Below are 13,764 nucleotides of genomic sequence, written 5' to 3'. Positions count from 1 at the left end.
AAAAATTATAAAAAGAACAAACAAAGCCTAAAGTCTGCAGAAGGAAGGAAATAATAAAGATCAGAGAGGAAATAAATGAAACAGAGACCAAAAAAATAGGAACAGTAAAGATAATGAAACCAAGAGCTAGTTTTTTTTAAAGATTAAAATAATTGATAAGCCTTTAGCCAGGCTCATTAAGAAAATAAGAGAGAGGAGGCAAATAAAATAAGAAATGAAAGAGGGAAAATTATAACTAATATCACAGAAATACAATCAATCATAAGAGAATACTATGAACAGTTATATGCCAACTGTTGACAACCTAGAAGAAATGCATAATTTGACAACCTAGAAGAAATGCATAAGTTTGACAACCTAGAAGAAATGCATAAATTCCTGGAAGCACACAATCTTCCAGGTCTGAATCAGGAAGAAATAGATAACCTGAACAGACCAATTACTAGTATTGAAATTTAATCAGTAATCCAAAAACTCCCAACAAACAAAAGTCCAGGACCATATGGCTTCACTGGGGAATTCTACCAAACATACAAAAAAATTATACCTATCTTTCCAAAGTATTCCAAAAAAAATTATAGAGGAGGGAACATTCCCAAATTCTTTCTATGAGGCCACCATTATCCAAATACAAAAACCAGGCAAAGACTCTACAAAAAAAGAAAATTACAGGCCAACATCCCTGATGAATATACATGCAAAAATCCTCTACCAAATACTAGCAAACTAAATTCAACAATATATAAAAAGAATCATATTCCATGATCAAGTGGTATTTATTCCAGGGATGCAAGGATGGTTCAATATCCACAAATCAATCAATGTGATACACTACATTAACAAAAGGAAGGATAAAAATCACATAATCATCTCAATAGACACAGAAAAAGCATTTGACAAAATTCAACATATATTTATGTTAAAACTCTCAACAAAGGTGGCATAGAGGGAACGTAGCTCAACATAATAAAGGCCATTTATGACAAACCCACAACTAACATCATACTCAATGGTGAAAAACTGAAAGCTTTTCCTCAAATCAGGAACAAGACAAGGATGCCCACTCTCACTATTTCTATTTAACATAGTATTGGATGTCCTACCCACAGGAATCAAACAAGTAAAAAGAAATAAAAGGCATCCACATTGGAAAAGAAGAAGTAAAACTGTCACTATTTGCAGATGACATCATACTATATGTAGAAAACCTTAAAGTCTCTGCCAAAAAAAGTAAAGAATAAACTAATTCAGTAAAGTTGCAAGGTACAAGATTAATATACATAAATATGTTGCTTTTCTATACACTAATAATGAATTATTGGAAAGAGAAAGAAAATAATCCCATTTACAATTGCAACAAAAAGAATAAAATACATAGGAATAAACTTAAGCAAGGAGGTGAAAGACCTATACTCTGAAAACTCTAAGACATTGATGGAGGAAATTGAAGACAATACAAATAAACAGAAAGATATCCTGTGTTCATGGATTGGAAGAATTACTATTGTTAAAATGTCCATACTATCCAAAACAATCTACAAATTTAATGAAGTCCCTATAAAAAAACTCATGACACTTTTCATAGAACTAGAACAAATAATCCTAAAATTTGTATGGAACCAAAAAGACCCCAAATAGCCAAAGCAATCTTGAGAAAAAAGAACAAAGCTGGAGGTATCATGCCCTCTGACTTCAGACTATACTACATAGATACAGTAATTAAAACAGTAAGGTACTGGCACAAAAACAGACACATAGATCAACAAAACAGACAAGAGAGCACAGAAATAAACCCATGCACATATCATCAATTACCTATGGCAAAGGAGGCAAGAATATACAATGGGGAAAAGACAGTCTCTTCAATAAGTGGTGCTGGGAAAACTGGACAGCTATCAGTAAAAGAATGAGATTAGAACATTTTCTTACACCATATACAAAAATAAACTCAAATGGATTAAAGACCCTAATGTAAGACTGGAAACCATAAAATACCTAGAAGAAAACATAGGCAATATACTCTTTGATAAAAGGCTTAGCAATATTTTGGGGATATGTCTCCCCAGTAAGGGAAACAAAATAAACAAATGGGAGCTAATTAAAATTAAAAGCTTTTGCATAGCAAAGGGAATCATAAACAAAATGAAAAGACAACCTACTGAATCAGAGAAGATATCTGTAAATGATATGTCTGATAAGGGGTTAATACCCAAAATATATAAAGAGCATATACAACTCAATATCAGAAAAACAAACAAATCAATTAAAAAATGGGCATTTTCCCTGAATAGGCATTTTTCCAAAGACAACATACAGATATCCAACAGGTGCATGAAAAGATGCTCAATATCTAATCATCAGGAAAATGCAAATCAAAATCACATTGGGAAATCTCCTCACACCTGTCAGAATGCCTATCATTAAAAAAGACAACAAATAATAAATGTTGGTGAGGTTATAGAGAAAAGGGAACTTTAGTACACTATTGGTAGGAATATAAATTGGTACAGCCACTATGGAAAACAGTATGACAGTTCCTCAGAAAGTTAAAAATAGAACTACCATATGATCCAGCAATTCCACTTCTGGGTATATAGCTGAAGAAAACAAAAATACTAATTTGAAAAGATATATGCACCCTGATGTTCATAGCAACATTATTTACAATAGCTAAGATATGGAAGCAATGTTAAGTGTTCATCAACAAATGAATGGATAAAGAAATGCAGTATATATATGTAATGGAATATTACTCAGCCATAAAAAGAATAAAATTTTGCCATTTGCAACAACATGGATGGACCTGTAAGTTATTATGCTTAGTGAAATAAGTCAGACAAAGAAAGACAAATACTGCATGATATCACAGGTAGAATATAAAAAACAAACAAATGAATAAAAAAAAAAAAAAACAGAAAGAGATTCACCGAAACAGAACTAGTGCTTACCAGTGGGGAGAGTGGTGGCGGGAGGGGCAAGGTAGGGGAAAGGGATTAAGAGGTACAAACTTTTAGGTATAAAATAAGATACAAGGATGTAATGCACAGCACAGGGAATATAGTCAGTCTTTTATAATAACTTTAAATGGAGTATAATCTATAAAAATATCAAATTACTATGTTGTACACCTGAAAGTAATATAATACTGTAAATCAGCTGTACATCAATAAAAACTTTAAAGTCTTCCTAGCAGCTCTTAAGGTCCCAGCTTAGGTTGTAGACCATGCATTGGTTGTGACACTGGTCCTGATGAAGTTGTGATTTTTTTTTTCTAGAGGAGTTCAGCCATAGATATTGGGGCATAGAAATTGATGGTTAGATTGATCCAAGAATGAGGCGTGTTCTGGGCAGATTTAATGACAAGATGATTCTAGAGTTAGATAAGGCTAGCAAGAGGAACATACTACAAGACTTAGGCTGGATAAGAAAGAAAGCAATATCACAAAGGAGTTAACAAGACTTCTCACTAGGCTCAACTTGGAAATAATTATACATACTAGGCTTTAAAGCAAAAGTTTCAGGGGTGTTCCCATTATGCCTTTCAGTTGCAAAATACAATTATCTTCCTATCAACAGACTGCAAGTACCACCTTCAAATAATAAATGGGCTTTTTGATTAATATGTACCATAGTACTAATGCCTTAGATTACTTTAAAAAATACAAAAAGAGTTGAGAGGGCTATGTCCATGACTCAATCTGAAGCATTAATTCAATTTTTAATATCATGTATCTTTGTCATTATAGAAGTAGCATATCCTAGTTGTAGAAAATTTGAAAGCTACACAAAGGAACTAAAAAAATAACCTGTTACAACAGCATGCAGGAAAAATAAAATAACTACCTTAGCATACATATGTATATATACTTTCGTATCATGTTTAAATGCATGGGTTCTGGAGCTAGACTGGCTAGTTTCTCATCCCAGAACAGTCAATAGCTTTGTGACTTTTTAGGCAAATTACTGAACTTCTGTGTCTGTTTCCTCTTCTTAAAATACAAATAAAAATGCTGCCTACCTTCCGATGAGATAGGTTATGAGAAAATGATTTTATATACAGCACTTAGAACAATGCCCAGAATATAATAAGTCCCTAGTAGAGGTTAGCTATCATTACTGTGTGTATATATGAGATTTTTCGTCATAGTCCTTGGTTCAAACTCAGTGTCAGAACCACCTATTAAAAAGGATATCAAATAAGAACCAGAGAGTAGACATCAGGGAAATGGACATTTTTGTATCCTAGAAAGCTGAAGGCAGATATTTTGTCCAGGGACATCTCGGCACTGATCTAGCTCTTTCCCCAGTTCAGGATTTGGCCTTGTTAATGCTGAGTATGGTTCAAGAACCAGTGGAGCCTATTAGTACTAAACACCCCTTAAATGGAAGTACAAAGCTTGTTAGTACAAGCTTTTTTTCCCAGAATGGTGACTAGACTATGAGTATAAAAAACTAATGTTGCAGGGGAGAAAAATCAGCTATATTTTTGAGTCTGGCAGGACTGTTCCCTGTATAGATAGTGGTACTGGCAGCTGTAAATCTTTAGGGAACTAGGGACCAGGTTAAGTCCATGCTAAGATATGCTGCATCTGTTCCCATCTTATGAGGCTTTCTCCTTGTCTAATTAAATTAGGATATTACAAAGTGTGGTCCTTTCCCCACCAATCCATAACTCACCAGAAATAATGTAGGTGTTATCAGAAGTGGGATGCGAAATACTACAATAACTGTAGGTATGCATTTATAATATAAAAAAATAAGAGTCCAAATAACACAACTATTTGGGTGTGGTTAGCTGATGGAAAGTCGTATTTTGGAGTAAAAATAGACCTTTATCTGTCATATACTGCAATTACTTATCCCAATTTATCTTTACCTGTTATTGTTGTATGTTTTACACATACACATTTTCAATGTTAAGGAAAATGATTTATTGATTTTTCCTGACTTTTCTTTCTTTTTATTATTAGGAACTCTTTCCAATTTTATTTTATTCAAGTTATTATATGCTTTCCTTTTTTCCACCTTTATCACTTGAATCCTTCTGAAATTTGCATCTAACTTTGACTAGCTTATTGTGTAAATGATAGAAGAATAATAACTACCATCATGCACCAAGCATTTGAGTGCTGTGCACTGAGTAATTTACCTGCATTATATCATATATGCTTTTATCATTCTCACTGTAAATACAAACAATAATTAAAAACACAAACATTTTTAAAAGAAAAACCCCAAATCCCTCCACCAATAATTAACATTTTGGTGAACAATTTTCTATACATTTTCATATGTTTATATGCACATGTAGCTATATAGAAATACATAGAAATATGCAGAAATTGAATTATGCTGCTTTGTAATCTACCTTTTCCATTAAATTGTGTATATAGATATACTGCCATATCAATAAATGTAGGTCTACATTATCCTTAATTTGTATGTACTAATTGGCTAAATTGACACATCCCAATTTACCTAGTCAATCTACTATTATAGCCAGTTAGGTTGCTTCCAAAGCTTTGTTACTATAAACAAAGTAAGCAAAACAATAATGTTAACAAGCATTCTTGTATATATATCTTTTAGCATTTGCATTTATGTTCTAACAATAAATTCTTAGTAAAATCGTTAGCTCATAGAAGGTATGTACATTTCACATTTTTATACAGATTGCTAAATAACCCTCTGGAAAGGTACCAGTTTAAACAGTACATTAGATCATCCATATCCCCACACTGTGTTTGGTTAATCTCATAAATCTTCTCTAATCTGATAGGTGAAAACTATTAGTTTTTATTTTCAAAGTGAGTTTGTCTGTTGGTATTCTTTCTGTTATGAATATTATGCTCATAACTTTTCACCATTTTCCTGTTAGGACATTTACTTTGCAGTTGATGTGTAGGATCTTTATATATTGAGAATATCTAATCTTTGTTATGTGTCAGATATTTTTTCCTAGTTTGTTGTTTTTTCAATCTTGATTACAGTACTTTTTTGGCCATATAGTTTTTTTGAAGGTAAAATTTATTTATCTTTCCCTTTAAGCCATCTGTCTTCATAAAGTGATTAGAAAATCTTCCTTAATCTCAGAACTGTAAAAATACTATAAATATGTTAAATTATAATATATAAACTTTAAAATAATATATTCTCAAGTACATTTAATTTTTTTTACATTTAAATCTTTGACCCAGCTGGGACTTTGATTTAAATAGTGAGTATAGATGTAGCTTTATTAAACTTCCCCTCAAAAGACTAGCCCTGTTGTCCTAACCACATTTACTGAAAAACCTGTCTTTTCTCCCAACCCATGGGCTTGAAATGCCTCTTTATCATATCTTAAAATCCATAGCATATTTGGAAATAGTTTACTATTTCCAAAGAAATAGACACTGCTCCGTTACATTGATTTGTCTGTTCCAACACAAGTACCACAATATTTTTCTAATTTCCAGTACAATTTATATTTTATATGTAGAATGGAAAGTTCCTTATAATTCTTCTTCAGAATTTCATCTGGATATTTTTGGGAGGTGTTTCATGTGATGTAAATATCTCATTTTTCCCTCAAATAGAGTCAAAGTGATTCCTGTAATGTTACTATCTGATTTGTGTTCTAAGAGGGAAGGAAAGTGGCAGCACTATGGCACTGGGGACTGTGAATAAGTCTGCATAAACCCATGAAATCAGTTGCCTCTGTGAATACGTTTCTAGGTGGAAATAAATGTGAAGAACCATTATTGCATAACAGCACTGTCCAATAGAAGTTTCCACACTAATGGGAATGCTCTATAGTTGAACTTTCCAATACAGTAATCATTAGTCACATGTGGCTTTTGAGAACCTGAAATGTGACTAGTGTGACTGAGGAACTGAACTTTTAGTTTTATTTAATTGTAATCCATTTAAATTTATACAATCACATGTTTATTGGAAAGCACTTCTAGAGCAGAACTATTTTAAAAATCACTTCCCTAGGGAGATGCAAGAGGGAGGAGATATGGGGATATATGTATATGTATAGCTGATTCCCTTTGTTATAAAGCAGAAACCAACACACCATTGTAAAGCAATTATACTCCAATAAAGATGTTAAAAAAAATAAACACTAACAAAAAAATCACTTCCCTATTATACTGCTTCATAGCATTATTGGCTGATAATAAATTTGGCAACTTCCTATTTAACCTGTACCTATCATTTTGATAGAGATTTTCAGTAAAATATTAAGGCTAACATTGAGATCTCAATGGCAACTCAATTAAATAAATATGTAATGTATGCCCCCTGTATTCATGGCACTCTGCAGAATCAGAGGCAGATTAGATAACCTTGAAGAAGTTTAAACTTTAGTAGAGGAGATAAAGTGATAAATAACAATAACGGTTTTAAAACAAGGCAACTATCATAAAAGAGGAATCAACAACGTGTCAAGAGAGTTCTAAGAAGGGAGAAATTCTTTTGGCTATGGAACATGAGAGAGAAATTGGGGAGGGATGGATGGAAGAGGTGGCACTTAAGCTGCTTCTTGAATACGGTTCATTCTCAACAGGCAGAGAAGTAGAGATGGGGGAGGGCAGGAGGAAGACATTCCAGGTTAAACAAATGGCATAAGCAAAGGTACAAATTATGGATAACAAAAAGTTATGTTGAACAATGCTGAGTGGTCTGGTTCAGCTAGATCATCATGTGAGCAGAAAGGTAGTGAGAAATAAGGTTGACTAGGTAGGTTGATGCTAAATCTCAAAGGGCCTCAGATTTCTGTCCAAAGAATCTGGTCTTGGCTCTATAGCTAGTAGAGAGAGAATGAAGTCGTTTTAGACTAGTGTCATCTAAGCTCTGGACCTCAGAGCAATAATAGATTTTGGTATAAACAAAATAAGGTTTCCCAACTTAAATGTATTATCTTGGGGAAATCACTTAAATATTTGGATGCTTGGTTTCCAGCATATGTAATATGGAAAAATCACCCATCTCAAGATTTTGAACATTAAGCAAGATAAGGAAAGGGGAAAAGCATTTAACAAAGTATAAAACAAGCACAATATAAATGTTAAAACTTCATAACAAAGTATAGTGATCTAGATATTTCTCATAGTGACACACACCCAACTAAGCCAGGACAAAGCAACCTATTCAGGCATAGTAACAGACTACAACAGAGAAGACTCTAAAACACAGCCTCAAGAATAACTTTTATAAAGGCATAACTTCAGCAGGCAAACTGATAGGAGACTCTATCCTATTTGGACCCTATTTGAGTTCCTGGATGTTAAAGGATGATAGAATCTCTGGGTTCGTAGTAACAGGTCATCCAGTTCAATCTCCCAAATCTGATATTTGAACTCATACCAAATGATTGGCCACACTATGTACATACCTGCAGTGGTGAAGAACTTCCTAGGGTTACGATGCAACATATTGAATGTATCAGGCAACTCTAATTGTTAGAAAGACTTTCAGATTCAATAACAATCCATACCACTTAATCCACTCACTAGGTATCCAACACTTTTAACTAAAGAACTAAAAGCTCTTCAGGAAGATTAGTTCTAATACGCAGAATATATTGGAGAGCAGACCAAAGACAATAAGGAGACGTTCTTATGGAAGATGAGGTCAAGAATCTGGAGGGGGAAAGAGGGGGGCAAGAGGGGGGAAAGAGGGAAGAAGGGAGTGAGGAGACAAGGGGAGAGGGGGGAGACGAAGGGGAGGAAAAAAAGGAAAGAAAGAAAAGAATCCTGAGGTTTTGACAGGAAAAGAGAAAAAGAGAAAACGTATTTCAGAGACAGAACTCAGGGCATTTAATAAGACAAGACGCAGGAGGCAGGAATGGAAGAGCATGCAGGAGTCACAGATGACTGACATTGGTGTGTGTGGGGGGGGGGGGTCAAATTAGTCTTTGAGTACATTTTACATGCCAATAAAACACCCAGATAAAGAATACAGCAAGCCAGATATAAAGTATTTTGGAACTCAGGAGAAAAGTCAAGGAACAGCTACATGAAGAGGTGAGATTTAAGGAGAAAAAGAAAGCAAGAAGGCAGCTAAAGCTGGGCTCCTTGGCACAGAGAATATCTGTTTAGGTTGATTGATCAAAGATTTGGAGCAATAGCTGTGGCTGGGGAAGCCCAAGAGAAACTGGCCCACGATGGACTCACTCCAGTGCCTCTGACCTCATTGGGAGCCAGGTCAAAGTGAACCAGCCCAAAGAGTCTGAATTCATTGGTGACTTTGGCCAAATGGACTCATGTAGCACATCTCTGCATCAGGCCTTATATTGGTCAGGCATGTTTTACTCTGAAATCCCTTGACACTGACAGCTTAGAGCCTAAACTTAATAAGAGGCTTATTTTCAAGTCCTAGTTCAAGATAATTAAAGCACACATTGCACATTCAGCATTTATCTATCTTTCTCCACCAAGTTGGTTCTGATCACAGCTTCCTGGTGTAGGCTCAAGAAAAAAAACCCTCAGGGATTAAGGGTGGTGGGCTGCTGGCTTTGGCTAGAAACCAGCCCTGAAAAGCCCTGTTAGCCCACACCTTGAGGTCGGGTGGTGATTTGTCTTACTTTTATTACTAAACAGCTGAAACTTGGGATTTTTTTTTATTTCTTCCACCTGGTCACAGTGCAGTTTCACCAAGGAGCTTACAGTACCTTTTCAAATGAAGAAGGCAACGTGTGCATTCTTCTAACAGTTCTGGCTGCCATCAGTACTGCCACAGTTACAGAAATATCCAAGTACAAGGGAGAAAATGTATTTTTTCTCCTTTAAATTTCATCATATTACAGCAACCTGTCACAGAATCTACTCAGACCACCAAACTGCACACAGGGATGACTTCCTTTAAGGAACAGATGTAAACACACAATTCTGTTTTACCAAAGCGTATGATCATTTTAACCATATTTTAACTCATTTCACTTTTCCAGCCTATCCTCTTCTCAAACAGCAAATGTTTTGCCCTGAGCCACTTCAATGAAATATGCAAGCCAACATAATTGATAAAGTGAAGTTCGTTTTAAACAAAACTGGAATTGTCACTTCATAATTCATCTCTCTTATAAGGTTGAACTCTTTAGAGTATGTCTTCTTAAAGCTAAATGAAACTTCAGTGGCTTAGTACCTGTGGAGACGTGTGTCAGGTGGGTAATTTGGGCTATTCCCCAGGTAGCCACACCATCCATTCACCCTGGCAAGCAGCATATGCTTGTATGGATTCTATCACCAATTATTGGCAAACAAGGAAGTTCTATTGAATTAAAGAACCGTGTCTCAGGAAATGAATAGGTAGATCAAGACTCAGACTCTATTTGGCCCGTAAACACTACAGTCCAGAAGCACCCCTATATTCCCCATGCCTGACCAGTGCCTTTAACCTCTGCATCCAGAAGTCCTAGCAGTAGGAGTCTCGTAAAAACTGAAAACGGCCCGATTGCTCAACCTGAGTTAAGACCACCCAGAAATCATTGAGGGCAGCAGAGGCCATACTGCAAAACTGGCTTAAATCCCCAGCCCTTCTACTCTGAAGGCCTGGCCTTGACCTATCAGACAGAAACATAAATGGCCATGGCTCTCAGTCACCGGGACAGCTTTGGTCACCACTTGCTCCTCCTTCTGACCAGCCAGGGCTAGAGAGGGTGAACCAGGAGCCTTTGGTGCCACAGCCTTTTACCTGCATTTAAATGCTTTCTATTTAAATTATCTGCTTCAACCGCGGGTAATTGCAGGCTGTCTAGCCCAAGGCAGCCCCCAAATTGTAGAGCTCACATGGTGAGCAGGCGGTACACAGCCAGAGCCACCTCATTGGGTCCAGCCACAGCACAGCCCAGTCAGAGAGTAGTGGCCCCGAAACGGGTTGCTCTGCGGAGGAGAAGGAGTACAAAGGATGGAGTGGGCGCAGGTAGGCACTTCTGCTGAAACCTCGGCTCAGGTATAACTGGAAATTTCACTCACCCTAGGCCCCAGGGTAGTTGCCTAATTCCTGTTTGGGGAAGCAAGGAGCACTGAGAAAAATGCCTTCTGAGCCGCAAAACCAGGTAGAAGCTGAAGTGCCTGCTACTCTGTTGGCCAAGAGCCCAGTAGCAAAGCATCCAATGGGCACCACTGCCCCTGAGTCCTCAGGGAGAGACCGTGTGGGGGTGGGGGTGTTGGGGGTGTAAGAGGGAAAGTGGCCCCCACTCCTCCACACCTATCCTGGACACTTAACTCCTTCCTTCCCAGGGGCCCTGTAACCATGGTAGCCTTCGTGCCTGCTGAACTTGCAAGGCTTCAGAGACAAGTCCTTTCCTCCCTCCCTCTCTCCTTCCCTAGAGGTCTGACCCCAGGGCTGTGCAGCATGTTTAATAATCTACAACTTGGCTCCCCTGGCTGGGAAAAGAAAGCGTTCTTCTTGGAAGTCAACAGAAGATGAGATTGAATGTACTGGTGAGGGGTAAATTATTCCTGAATAGATCCCCACCCCACTAAAAAAAAAACAAAAAAAACACACACCCAAGGTGGACTCCAGAGTAGCTTTCAGCCAAGAGGTATTTTTCCAGCACTCCAGCCCAGCCACCACTTTTGTGGGTGGCATGGAGGAAACCTTAAATACCTGTTTACTAACATCTCCTTCAAAGTCCCTGGATCATAGAGATGGGGAGGGGGGGCTGGTGCAGGAACTAGGAGAAAACCCTGGAACAGGGAATTATTATAACCTACACTTCATTTGCCAGGTCTCTTTGCTAATGCATTTTTCTTAAACATCTGATAGTAACAAATGAAGCTAGTTGCTCCAACTGCGGACCCAGAGTGGCAAGGCTGGTCACACGCAGTGGCTGTCCCTCCTCTCCCTCTCTGGGGTCCCTTTGCAAGGAGTCTGAAGTGTGGGTCCTCTCCCTTGAGCAATGGTTCAGAGAGGGTCACTCAACCTGAGAAACCGGCTCAAGGGGGAGCAGGGATTCCTGTGGGAAAGGAGACGTGGCACCCCAGGGTCTGAGCTGGGGTCCCTTCAGGTTCTCAAGGCAGGCGGGCAGAGATGGCCTCAGATCGCCAGAGCTCTCCCTTGTCTCATGCTCGCTGGGAATCCCCAGGAGCAGGAGAGCATTGCCGGGGAACCCCTCACTGCTCCGCCCAGGAGCCACCTTCAGCCCCATCCTCTAGCCGATTGCTCTCCTGGCTGCGGGCAGAATTGTGGGTAGAGTCAGAAAGAAGCACCCAGCAGGAGAGTGCCTTCCAGGCTACAAAGCCCGCGCTCCAGCCGCAGAGACCACAAAGATCCAGCAGCGGAAATGCAACGCACAGGCTGGCCAGCACCTGGCAGGCGGACGCGAGCTCCTCCTCGGCGAGGAGCCCCTGGCCTTGGGAGCTCTGGTCCCTAAACTTTCTAGGAGGGCTAAAGGAGGGAAAGGAAACCGGCTAGCGTTTCCTGACGCGGGGACAAGAGATGCAGGAGAGGGGCAGAGTCCCCGTTGGCCTCAGCCTACTTGCTCCCTGCCGTCACTTGAAAGCCCAGGACGTTATCCCCTGGCCCTCGCCAACCAACTGTCCGATTTTGAGAATGGGCATTACCTGTCTGAGTCTTGCAAAACTTCTGGAGACGTCCAGCAGGGCTCAAGCGTGCAGTTCCATGTCTGGGTTCATCACGGTCCAGGGCGAGATGGAGAGCTGGGCTCCAGAGAGAGCGGACTCGAGCTTCCCGGGTGACAAGGGAGGCTGCCCAAAGGCGAGGGGGCTGGAGGAGGTGTGGGGAAGACGATGTCTTCCAGAGCAGCGAACAGGGCAGCCCCGCCCGTTTTCTCCACTCCCTGTCGTAGCCAAAGAGGATGCTAGAAAACTTATCCCCGCCCAGGGAAGATTTCTAGAGTTCAGCAGAGCTTCTGTGGACTTTAGGGGGAGCTGGCCAGGGAGAGGTTAAAGAGGGTTCCTAAATCGCTAGAATGGCAGGTGCCTCCTCTTGGCTCCGTGGCCAGAGTCTCCTAAGTCTCCTGCCTCCCAGCCTCTTCCTTCTTCGAGACTTTGCTTCGGAACAGCCTTGCTCCAGCCCCACCTCGTCTTGGCCAAATGGTGCACCTTGGGAGGCAGGCGCCTCAGCCTGTGGCCCTCACGCCCCTCAGGAGGCACGCATGCCCCAGAGGGCAGCAGCCCTATCGCCCTGACGGCAGCACAGGCGGCAGGTGCGAACTCTGCCTGACTGCCGCTCTCCTGCCTGTTCGCTGCTCCAACCTTGCCCGGGAACGTTCTCCAGGCAGTGCGCAAAAGCCTATGTATCTCCCCTAACTCCGAAGAAGGAGCGGTGCCCCGGAAGCGCGCTCCAGGCTCTCCTCACATCCTGCCACCGCTGCTGCCGCTCCAAAATATGCCTAGAGTAGGGGTAGGAGGGTAGTGGAAATCACCTACAGCTGCGTCTCGGTCGCTAACAGTTTGATGCCTCCGGGCTGACTGATTACACCGGGGAGGAGGTGGGGATTAGAGAAAACCGCTAAGCACGTCACGGAAAAGGGTTACTGCTGCTCCTCCTTTTCCACACCCCTTCGGATTTGGGAGCGCGGGGAGGGAGAGTGGGAAAGGCTTCCAACCCCGAGTTCCCCCATCCCCTGGTTTAAAAAAAAAAGCACTTCCCTCTTACCTTTCCAGGGAGAAGGAAAGCACGTCCCAGCAGCGCCGTCTAGCGTCCGTACCGGCGTAGGCCCGCCTACCGGGTTGGGGCGAGCGCTGAACTGGGTGAGGGAAGGCGGGGAAAGACGCTAAGCAAAGTTTTTCAGCTATCCTGGTCCCCAGT

At 40.1% G+C, this 13,764-nt stretch overlaps 1 protein-coding gene across 1 annotated transcript in view; it reads right to left on the bottom strand.

Moving 5' to 3' along the window:
• Positions 1–13,310, bottom strand: part of IL1RAPL2 (interleukin 1 receptor accessory protein like 2) — a 1,091,263-nt gene extending 1,077,953 nt beyond the window's left edge. The window contains exon 1 of the mRNA XM_059910655.1: positions 12,555–13,310. The gene's annotated coding sequence lies outside the window, so the exon portion shown is untranslated. The remainder of the gene's footprint in view (positions 1–12,554) is intronic.
• Positions 13,311–13,764: the final 454 nt, after the last annotated feature.

Source organism: Balaenoptera ricei, chromosome X, assembly GCF_028023285.1.
Source record: "Balaenoptera ricei isolate mBalRic1 chromosome X, mBalRic1.hap2, whole genome shotgun sequence".
In the NCBI taxonomy this organism is placed as follows: domain Eukaryota; kingdom Metazoa; phylum Chordata; class Mammalia; order Artiodactyla; family Balaenopteridae; genus Balaenoptera; species Balaenoptera ricei.
The sequence above is the reverse complement of the archived record's forward strand: the minus strand, read 5'-3'. Positions and strand labels throughout refer to the sequence as shown.